This window comes from Pleurodeles waltl, chromosome 12, assembly GCF_031143425.1.
Source record: "Pleurodeles waltl isolate 20211129_DDA chromosome 12, aPleWal1.hap1.20221129, whole genome shotgun sequence".
Taxonomy (NCBI): Eukaryota; Metazoa; Chordata; class Amphibia; order Caudata; family Salamandridae; genus Pleurodeles; species Pleurodeles waltl.
Genome location: NC_090451.1, coordinates 105,335,239 through 105,346,525, shown reverse-complemented (window position 1 = coordinate 105,346,525; position 11,287 = coordinate 105,335,239). Strand labels below are relative to the sequence as shown.

Genomic DNA, 11,287 nt, shown 5'->3' with positions numbered 1-11,287 from the left:
GGCTGGTTAGCTCAGTTGGTTAGAGTGTGGTGCTAATAACGCCAAGGTCGTGGGTTCGATCCCCGTACGGGCCAGGTTGCATTTTTTCTCTCAACTAAACTCATTTTTTCTCATTTAATCAAGCTCTTATAAATCCATACACTCTGTTGCTCCAGTATACGTTCACTTTCCATTAGTCCTTCTTTTGCCACTGCTGACCAAAGCTCAAGCCGGCAGCGCCAGTAGAACAACACAAGTGCAAGGGATTGTTTCTCCAAGATGGAGACACTGCCTCAGACTATGTCTCGTGAGAGGTGGAGGGAGACCAAGAGCTGATTATTAGATGCGTGGGGATAAGAGGAACATAACTCAGGTGAACAGATTCTGGATAGTGATGCTATAGCTAGGATCAGCAACGTTACAGGGGAAAGGATAGGAAAATAATTAGGTGACAGAAGTATAGAAGTGGCTACAAGGGGGTGTGTCTCTTAAGAGGGCCGAAAGATACACTGAAGGCGAAGGTGAAGTGAAAGAAGAAAGAAAGATCAAAGGAAGTCGACAGTGATTGAGAGAAAACTCACAAAGGCAAATTGAGCAAAAGACAAGGCCTGGGGAGTTAGACTACTTCAATGCAAATTTACGCCGCAGATGAGCATGACAACTGACCCTTGTACAGTGGTGCTGAAACTATTTTCAGTGTGGGGGTGCTGCCATCAAAGGGCTTCTGAAAATCCAGGAATCATACAAAGAACTAGTCCTGCGGAATGAGCCACGCACATTCAGAAAGAGTGGTGATGCGTTGGTTACTTATTGGTAATCTTCATTAGCCTTAGTCCATTGCGTCCTTGTGACAGTCATTACAAAGTAAGGTGATGTCACCTTCCAACAGGAAGAAAGAAGAGGAGGATCCTTAAATGCTAGCCCCATGCACCCAACCTGGGTGCCAAGCCCTTGCCAAAGGACTGATGGGAAGGTGGGCAGGATGTAATGTTTGTGACAAAGACAAGATGGACTAAGGGTAATGCAGAGTTCAAAACATTGGTACTCAAATGCAAAACCGAAAAATTATTAAGCCATAATGCTTGACAAATGTATGCTCTGAGGACCAAGTAGCCACCCTAGGAATTTCCTAGATTGTTACTCACTGGAATTCAACCCAGGAGGTGGCCATTCCTCTCGTAGACCATCCCTGAACTGGAAGATATTCTAAAAAGCCTTGCAAAGCCAGAAAAATTGACAACTTAATCCACCTACTCAGAGTCATAAAAGTCACCTTCTTGTCTTTTCCAGGCTGTCCAAAAGTCACAAACAAGGAGTCGGTTTTCCTGAACTGCAGAGGCCTGGTGACATAAATGAAAAGAGCTCTTTAAACATCAAGTGTATTCAGAAAATATTCCTCCGGAGAGGAAGGAGAGGGAATGAAAGAAGGAAGAATTATTTCCTAAGATCTATCAAAAATAGACTTAACCTTTGCAGCAAAGGTAAGGCTAGGCCTTAAAGTTACCCCATCTTCCAAAGTATCAAATGAAGAGAGGACAGCATTTTAAGGCTCCCAGCTCCCCAATTGTTCTCAGCAAGGTGATAGGAAATAGGAAAATAACTTTATAGGAAACAATCTTTATGTCTACAGTATCCAGATCCTCAAAGAGATAAAATTGCAAAGCCTATAAAAGAGTAGGAAGATTCTGAGTTGGAGAAAAGGGATGTTTCAACTGTTCTTACAATTGACAAAAGATCAGAACAGTCTAGACACCAAAGATTGTAACATCTTCGAAGGTACAGAAAAGTCCCTAAAAACCTTTATCGCAAAGCAATGAGCTTTCAGTGTGGAAAGAGATTCAAGTGAAACCCATTCAGAAGAAAATGCAAAATAGCAGACAAACTACAGGTAGGTGCCAAAAGATCATGAGCAGAACATCAGGTCTCAAAAGACTTCCAGTTCTTTGAGTAAGACTTCGAAGTAGAAGGCCTGCTGGAGTGCTGAATTAACTCCACTAAGGAAGAGGAAAGACCCTTTGCTAGCAGTCCAGACTTCTCAACCTCCAAAGCGATAGAGTGAGTTGGAGCAAGAAGGTCAGGGACGACGTTCTGAGAGAGACACACTTGAGCAGTACCCAAGGAGGTAGAAGAGCCAGGGGTTCAGAAGAGGAAACCATGACATCTCTGGCCAATAAGGGCCCACAAGAATAAAGTTCCCTCGCCCCTGCTGAGACTTGAAGAGAACCATCTGGATCAATAAAAAGTGGGGGAATGTATAAAGGAGACTTCTCAGCCACTTTATCACCAATACGTCCACTACCTAGGGTCCTTGTTCCGGAAGCCTGGATCAGAATCGACAAAGATGAGCATGGTCCTTGTTTGAAAAGAGATCCAGAAAGGGTTTCACAAACTCTCGGCATATCTCTCAAAACAACGACCTGGATAACGTCAACTCCAGCAAATTTGGAAACCTCCAGCTGTCTGCCATCACATTGTCGGTGCCCTTGATGTGTACTGCCGACGTGTGCAACAGGTTGATCTCTGCCCAATAACCCAATTGTTCTGCTATTGCATTGAGGGATTTTGAATGCATGCTTCACTGTTGGTTAATGTAAAAGACAGCTACCTTATTCTCTGTCTTTACTAGCACATTTTTTTGAGACAGATGATGATGGGAAAACTTCAAAGCCCTGAAGATTACCATCAACTCCATCTATTTCCATGACCTCTGACTCTCTAGGAAAGACCACTTGAATCAACAGGATCAGTCCAACACAGTAGCTCTCCAGCCAGGTTTGCTGCATCTGTTGCGAGGAATTCAGGAGCATCCAGGTGTATTAGTGTCCACTTAGACCAGTGGTCTTCAAACTCTTTAATGCCGCATCCACCCAATGGGAAAAAAAAACAGTGGTGCCTCCCCTCTGAATTGTCCACAATTCTTCTATTAAATTGACACTGTTGAAATATGTCTAGACCTATTTAAACATTGCAGTTAAGTTCTGTTACTGTTTTAAAAATGCAATCAAATACATGACCCCAAATATACTATTCTGGTCAGGCCTGCCCTACTAACCAATTGCAGCGTCATGCTCTGCTGAGTAAACTGATCTCACGACAGTGAGGAATGCACAGGCCGGGTGGTTCCCGGCGCACAAAAGCGCGCCTTCTTGTGTTGTACGTCTCTTCGCGCAAATGCAAACTCAGATTTCCTGCACTGTGGTCGGCAGGAGAGACATGGGAAGGCGCAGTAGGGAAGGCTTGAGCAACGAACCGTTGGCTATGTTTTGTTGTTACTTTGTTGACATGAGCTCAAGTAATTTGAAGCAGAAGGAACGGCCAGACCTACAAAAAACTCTCTTACCTCCAACGCCGAATAACCACTATAATTATAATATCTCAAAAGCAGCTGGCCTTGTAAACTTAATGACCAAGCAAGCCGATGCATTTTGGGTTTTGTTGTAAAAGAATAAAAATACTATCCATCCTTTCCTTTTTTTCCGGCAACAAGCGATGTTACAAAGATATCACAGCACACAGTGAGATTGAGTGAAAGAAGAGGCACTGAGGCTGGCGTGCAGCACTCCACAGCTCTTGTTATTGTAATCCAGACAGGGGGCGGAAGGAGAAAAGTATGAAGGAATTGCGATAGTGAGACCAACTCTTCTATCTATCTTCATAACATGGAAAAAGGATATCTTTAGTACTCATGGCCGGTTAGCTCAGTTGGTTAGAGCGTGGTGCTAATAACACCAAGGTCATGGGTTTCGATCCCCGTACGGGCCAGGTTGCATTTTTTCTCTCAACTAAACTCTTTTTTTCTCATTTAATCAAGCTCTTATAAATCCATACACTCTGTTGCTCCAGTATACGTTCACTTTCCATTAGTCCTTCTTTTGCCACTGCTGACCAAAGCTCAAGCCGGCAGCGCCAGTAGAACAACATAAGTGCAAGGGATTGTCTCTCCAAGATGGAGACACTGCCTCAGACTATGTCTCGTGAGAGGTGGAGGGAGACCAAGAGCTGATTATTAGATGCGTGGCGATAAGAGGAACATAACTCAGGTGAACAGATTCTGGATAGTGATGCTATAGCTAGGATTAGCAACGTTACAGGGGAAAGGATAGGAAAATAATTAGGTGACAGAAGTATAGAAGTGGCTACAAGGGGGTGTGTCTCTTAAGAGGGCCGAAAGATACACTGAAGGCGAAGGTGAAGTGAAAGAAGAAAGAAAGATCAAAGGAAGTCGACAGTGATGGAGAGAAAATTCACAAAGGCAAATTGAGCAAAAGACAAGGCCTGGGGAGTTAGACTACTTCAATGCAAATTTACGCCGCAGATGAGCATGACAACTGACCCTTGTACAGTGGTGCTGAAACAATTTTCAGTGTGGGGGTGCTGCCATCAAAGGGCTCCTGAAAATCCAGGAATTATACAAAGAACAAGTCCTGCGGAATGAGCCACGCACATTCAGAAAGAGTGGTGATGCGTTGGTTACTTATTGGTAATCTTCATTAGCCTTAGTCCATTGCGTCCTTGTGACAGTCATTACAAAGTAGGGTGATGTCACCTTCCAACAGGAAGAAAGAACAGGAGGATCCTTAAATGCTAGCCCCATGCACCCAACCTGGGTGCCAAGCCCTTGCCAAAGGACTGATGGGAAGGTGGGCAGGATGTAATGTTTGTGACAAAGACAAGATGGACTAAGGGTAATGCAGAGTTCAAAACATTGGTACTCAAATGCAAAACAGAAAAATTATTAAGCCATAATGCTTGACAAATGTATGCTCTGAAGACCAAGTAGCCACCCTAGGAATTTCCTAGATTGTTACTCACTGGAATTCAACCCAGGAGGTGGCCATTCCTCTCGTAGACCATCCCTGAACTGGAAGATATTCTAAAAAGCCTTGCAAAGCCAGAAAAATTGACAACTTAATCCACCTACTCAGAGTCATAAAAGTCACCTTCTTGTCTTTTCCAGGCTGTCCAAAAGTCACAAACAAGGAGTCGGTTTTCCTGAACTGCAGAGGCCTGGTGACATGAATGAAAAGAGCTCTTTAAACATCAAGTGTATTCAGAAAATGTTCCTCCGGAGAGGAAGGAGAGAGAATGAAAGAAGGAAGAATTATTTCCTAAGATCTATCAAAAATAGACTTAACCTTTGCAGCAAAGGTAAGGCTAGGCCTTAAAGTTACCCCATCTTCCAAAGTATCAAATGAAGAGAGGACAGCATTTTAAGGCTCCCAGCTCCCCAATTGTTCTCAGCAAGGTGATAGGAAATAGGAAAATAACTTTATAGGAAACAATCTTTATGTCTACAGTATCCAGATCCTAAAAGAGATAAAATTGCAAAGCCTATAAAAGAGTAGGAAGATTCTGAGTTGGAGAAATGGGATTTTTCAACTGGTCTTACAATTGACAAACGATCAGAACAGTCTAGACACCAAAGATTGTAACATCTTCGAAGGTACAGAAAAGTCCCTAAAAACTTTATCGCAAAGCAATGAGCTTTCAGAGTGGAAAGAGATTCAAGTGAAACCCATTCAGAAGAAAATGCACAATAGCAGACAAACTACAGGTAGGTGCCAAAAGATCATGAGCAGAACATCACGTCTCAAAAGACTTCCAGTTCTTTGAGTAAGACTTCGAAGTAGAAGGCCTGCTGGAGTGCTGAATTAACTCCACTAAGGAAGAGGAAAGACCCTTTGCTAGCAGTCCAGACTTCTCAACCTCCAAAGCAATAGAGTGAGTTGGAGCAAGAAGGTCAGTGACGACGTTCTGAGAGAGACACACTTGAGCAGTACCCAAGGAGGTAGAAGAGCCAGAGGTTCAGAAGAGGAAACCATGACATCTCTGGCCAATAAGGGCCCACAAGAATAAAGTTCCCTCCCCCCTGCTGAGACTTGAAGAGAACCATCTGGATCAATAAAAAGTGGGGGAATGTATAAAGGAGACTTCTCAGCCACTTTATCACCAATACGTCCACTACCTAGGCTCCTTGTTCCGGAAGCCTGGATCAGAATCGACAAAGATGAGCATTGTCCTTGTTTGAAAAGAGATCCAGAAAGGGTTTCACAAACTCTCGGCATATCTCTCAAAACAACGACCTGGATAACGTCAACTCCAGCAAATTTGGAAACCTCCAGCTGTATGCCATCACATTGTCGGTGCCCTTGATGTGTACTGCCGACGTGTGCAACAGGTTGATCTCTGCCCAATAACCCAATTGTTCTGCTATTGCATTGAGGAATTTTGAATGCATGCTTCACTGTTGGTTAATGTAAAAGACAGCTACCTTATTCTCTGTCTTTACTAGCACATTTTTTTGAGACAGATGATGATGGGAAAACTTCAAAGCCCTGAAGATTACCATCAACTCCATCTATTTCCATGACCTCCGACTCTCTAGGAAAGACCACTTGAATCGACAGGATCAGTCCAACACAGTAGCTCTCCAGCCAGGTTTGCTGGCATCTGTTGCGAGGAATTCAGGAGCATCCAGGTGTATTAGTGTCCACTTAGACCAGAGGTCTTCAAACTCTTTAATGTCGCATCCACCCAATGGGAAAAAAAAACATTGGTGCCTCCCCTCTGAATTGTCCACAATTCTTCTATTAAATTGACACTGTTTAAATATGTCTAGACCTATTTAAACATTGCAGTTAAGTTCTGTTACTGTTTTAAAAATGCAATCAAATACATGACCCCAAATATACTATTCTGGTCAGGCCTGCCCTACTAACCAATTGCAGCGTCATGCTCTGCTGAGTAAACTGATCTCACGACAGTGAGGAATGCACAGGCCGGGTGGTGCCCGGCGCACGAAAGCGCGTCTTCTTGTGTTGTACGTCTCTTTGCGCAAATGCAAACTCAGATTTCCTGCACTGTGGTCGGCAGGAGAGACATGGGAAGGCGCAGTAGGGAAGGCTTGAGCAACGAACCGTTGGCTATGTTTTGTTGTTACTTTGTTGACAAGAGCTCAAGTAATTTGAAGCAGAAGGAACGGCCAGACCTAAAAAAAACTCTCTTACCTCCAACGCCGAATAACCACTATAATTATAATATCTCAAAAGCAGCTGGCCTTGTAAACTTAATGACCAAGCAAGCCAATGCATTTTGGGTTTGGTTGTAAAAGAATAAAAATACTATCCATCCTTTCCTTTTTTTCCGGCAACAAGCGATGTTACAAAGATATCACAGCACACAGTGAGATTGAGTGAAAGAAGAGGCACTGAGGCTGGCGTGCAGCACTCCACAGCTCTTGTTATTGTAATCCAGACAGGGGGCGGAAGGAGAAAAGTTTGAAGGAATTGCGATAGTAAGACCAACTCTTCTATCTATCTGCATTTCATGGAAAAAGGATATCTGTAGTATTCATGGCTGGTTAGCTCAGTTGGTTAGAGCGTGGTGCTAATAACGCCAAGGTCACGGGTTCGATCCCCGTATGGGCCAGGTTGCATTTTTTCTCTCAACTAAACTCTTTTTTTCTCATTTAATCAAGCTCTTATAAATCCATACACTCTGTTGCTCCAGTATACGTTCACTTTCCATTAGTCCTTCTTTTGCCACTGCTGACCAAAGCTCAAGCCGGCAGCGCCAGTAGAACAACACAAGTGCAAGGGATTGTCTCTCCAAGATGGAGACACTGCCTCAGACTATGTCTCGTGAGAGGTGGAGGGAGACCAAGAGCTGATTATTAGATGCGTGGGGATAAGAGGAACATAAGTCAGGTGAACAGATTCTGGATAGTGATGCTATAGCTAGGATCAGCAACGTTACAGGGGAAAGGATAGGAAAATAATTAGGTGACAGAAGTATAGAAGTGGCTACAAGGGGGTGTGTCTCTCAAGAGGGCCGAAAGATACACTGAAGGCGAAGGTGAAGTGAAAGAAGAAAGAAAGATCAAAGGAAGTCGACAGTGATTGAGAGAAAACTCACAAAGGCAAATTGAGCAAAAGACAAGGCCTGGGGAGTTAGACTACTTCAATGCAAATTTACGCCACAGATGAGCATGACAACTGACCCTTGTACAGTGGTGCTGAAACAATTTTCAGTGTGGGGGTGCTGCCATCAAAGGGCTTCTGAAAATCCAGGAATTATACAAAGAACAAGTCCTGCGGAATGAGCCACGCACATTCAGAAAGAGTGGTGATGAGTTGGTTACTTATTGGTAATCTTCATTAGCCTTAGTCCATTGCGTCCTTGTGACAGTCATTACAAAGTAAGGTGATGTCACCTTCCAACAGGAATAAAGAACAGGAGGATCCTTAAATGCTAGCCCCATGCACCCAACCTGGGTACCAAGCACTTGCCAAAGGACTGATGGGAAGGTGGGCAGGATGTAATGTTTGTGACAAAGACAAGATGGACTAAGGGTAATGCAGAGTTCAAAACATTGGTACTCAAATGCAAAACAGAAACATTATTAAGCCATAATGCTTGACAAATGTATGCTCTGAGGACCAAGTAGCCACCCTAGGAATTTCCTCGATTGTTACTCACTGGAATTCAACCCAGGAGGTGGCCATTCCTCTCGTAGACCATCCCTGAACTGGAAGATATTCTAAAAAGCCTTGCAAAGCCAGAAAAATTGACAACTTAATCCACCTACTCAGAGTCATAAAAGTCACCTTCTTGTCTTTTCCAGGCTGTCCAAAAGTCACAAACAAGGAGTCGGTTTTCCTGAACTGCAGAGGCCTGGTGACATGAATGAAAAGAGCTCTGTAAACATCAAGTGTATTCAGAAAATGTTCCTCCGGAGAGGAAGGAGAGGGAATGAAAGAAGGAAGAATTATTTCCTAAGATCAATAAAAAATTATACTTAACCTTTGCAGCAAAGGTAAGGCCAGGCCTTAAAGTTACCCCATCTTCCAAAGTATCAAGTGAAGAGGGGACAGCATTTTAAGGCTCCTAGCTCCCCAATTGTTCTCAGCAAGATGATAGGAAATAGGAAAATAATTTTATAGGAAACAATCTTTATGTCTACAGTATCCAGATCCTCAAAGAGATAAAATTGCAAAGCCTATAAAAGAGTAGGAAGATTCTGAGTTGGAGAAAAGGGATTTTTCAGCTGGTCTTACAATTGATAAAAGATCAGAACAGTCTAGACACCAAAGATTGTAACATCTTCGAAGGTACAGAAAAGTCCCTAAAAACCTTTATCGCAAAGCAATGAGCTTTCAGAGTGGAAAGAGATTCAAGTGAAACCCATTCAGAAGAAAATGCAAAATAGCAGACAAACTACAGGTAGGTGCCAAAAGATCATGAGCAGAACATCACGTCTCAAAAGACTTCCAGTTCTTTGAGTAAGACTTCGAAGTAGAAGGCCTGCTGGAGTGCTTAATTAACTCCACTAAGGAAGAGGAAAGACCCTTTGCTAGCAGTCCAGACTTCTCAACCTCCAAAGCGATAGAGTGAGTTGGAGCAAGAAGGTCAGGGACGACGTTCTGAGAGAGACACACTTGAGCAGTACCCAATGAGGTAGAAGAGCCAGGGTTCAGAAGAGGAAACCATGACATCTCTGGCCAATAAGGGCCCACAAGAATAAAGTTCCTTCACCCCTGCTGAGACTTGAAGAGAACCATCTGGATCAATAAAAAGTGGGGGAATGTATAAAGGAGACTTCTCAGCCACTTTATCACCAATACGTCCACTACCTAGGCTCCTTGTTCCGGAAGCCTGGATCAGAATCGACAAAGATGAGCATTGTCCTTGTTTGAAAAGAGATCCAGAAAGGGTTTCACAAACTCTCGGCATATCTCTCAAAACAACGACCTGGATAATGTCAACTCCAGCAAATTTGGAAACCTCCAGCTGTCTGCCATCACATTGTCGGTGCCCTTGATGTGTACTGCCGACGTGTGCAACAGGTTGATCTCTGCCCAATAACCCAATTGTTCTGCTATTGCATTGAGGGATTTTGAATGCATGCTTCACTGTTGGTTAATGTAAAAGACAGCTACCTTATTCTCTGTCTTTACTAGCATATTTTTTTGAGACAGACGATGATGGGAAAACTTCAAAGCCCTGAAGATTACCATCAACTCCATCTATTTCCATGACCTCCGACTCTCTAGGAAAGACCACTTGAATCGACAGGATCAGTCCAACACAGTAGCTCTCCAGCCAGGTTTGCTGGCATCTGTTGCGAAGAATTCAGGAGCATCCAGGTGTATTAGTGTCCACTTAGACAAGTGGTCTTCAAAATCTTTAATGCCGCATCCACCCAATGGAAAAAAAAAACATTGGTGCCTCCCCTCTGAATTGTCCACAATTCTTCTATTAAATTGACACTGTTTAAATATGTCTAGACCTATTTAAACATTGCAGTTAAGTTCTGTTACTGTTTTAAAAATGCAATCAAATAAATGACCCCAAATATACTATTCTGGTCAGGCCTGCCCTACTAACCAATTGCAGCGTCATGCTCTGCTGAGTAAACTGATCTCACGACAGTGAGGAATGCACAGGCCGGGTGGTGCCCGGCGCACGAAAGCGCGCCTTCTTGTGTTGTACGTCTCTTCGCGCAAATGCAAACTCAGATTTCCTGCACTGTGGTCGGCAGGAGAGACATGGGAAGGCGCAGTAGGGAAGGCTTGAGCAACGAACCGTTGGCTATGTTTTGTTGTTACTTTGTTGACAAGAGCTCAAGTAATTTGAAGCAGAAGGAATGGCCAGACCTAAAAAAAACTCTCTTACCTCCAACGCCGAATAACCACTATAATTATAATATCTCAAAAGCAGCTGGCCTTGTAAACTTAATGAGCAAGCAAGCCGATGCATTTTGGGTTTTGTTGTAAAAGAATAAAAATACTATCCATCCTTTCCTTTTTTCCGGCAACAAGCGATGTTACAAAGATATCACAGCACACAGTGAGATTGAGTGAAAGAAGAGGCACTGAGGCTGGTGTGCAGCACTCCACAGCTCTTGTTATTGTAATCCAGACAGGGGGCGGAAGGAGAAAAGTATGAAGGAATTGCGATAGTGAGACCAACCCTTCTATCTATCTGCATTACATGGAAAAAGGATATCTTTAGTAGTCATGGCCGGTTAGCTCAGTTGGTTAGAGCGTGGTGCTAATAACGCCAAGGTCGTGGGTTCGATCCCCGTTCGGGCCAGGTTGGATTTTTTCTCTCAACTAAACTCTTTTTTTATCATTTAATCAAGCTCTTATAAATCCATACACTCTGTTGCTCCAGTATACGTTCACTTTCCATTAGTCCTTCTTTTGCCACTGCTGACCAAAGCTCAAGCCGGCAGCGCCAGTAGAACAACACAAGTGCAAGGGATTGTCTCTCCAAGATGGAGACACTGCCTCAGACTATGTCTCGT

The 11,287-nt window shown here is 43.4% G+C and overlaps 3 non-coding genes across 3 annotated transcripts; all 3 read left to right on the top strand.

Annotated features, from left to right (window-relative positions):
• Nucleotides 1-74, top strand: TRNAI-AAU (transfer RNA isoleucine (anticodon AAU)). The gene has a single exon. It is a non-coding gene; the product is annotated as a tRNA-Ile (tRNA).
• Nucleotides 75-7,333: 7,259 nt separating this feature from the next.
• TRNAI-AAU (transfer RNA isoleucine (anticodon AAU)) lies at nucleotides 7,334-7,407 on the top strand. Its single transcript has one exon. It is a non-coding gene; the product is annotated as a tRNA-Ile (tRNA).
• A 3,592-nt stretch (nucleotides 7,408-10,999) lies between these two features.
• Nucleotides 11,000-11,073, top strand: TRNAI-AAU (transfer RNA isoleucine (anticodon AAU)). The gene has a single exon. It is a non-coding gene; the product is annotated as a tRNA-Ile (tRNA).
• Nucleotides 11,074-11,287: the final 214 nt, after the last annotated feature.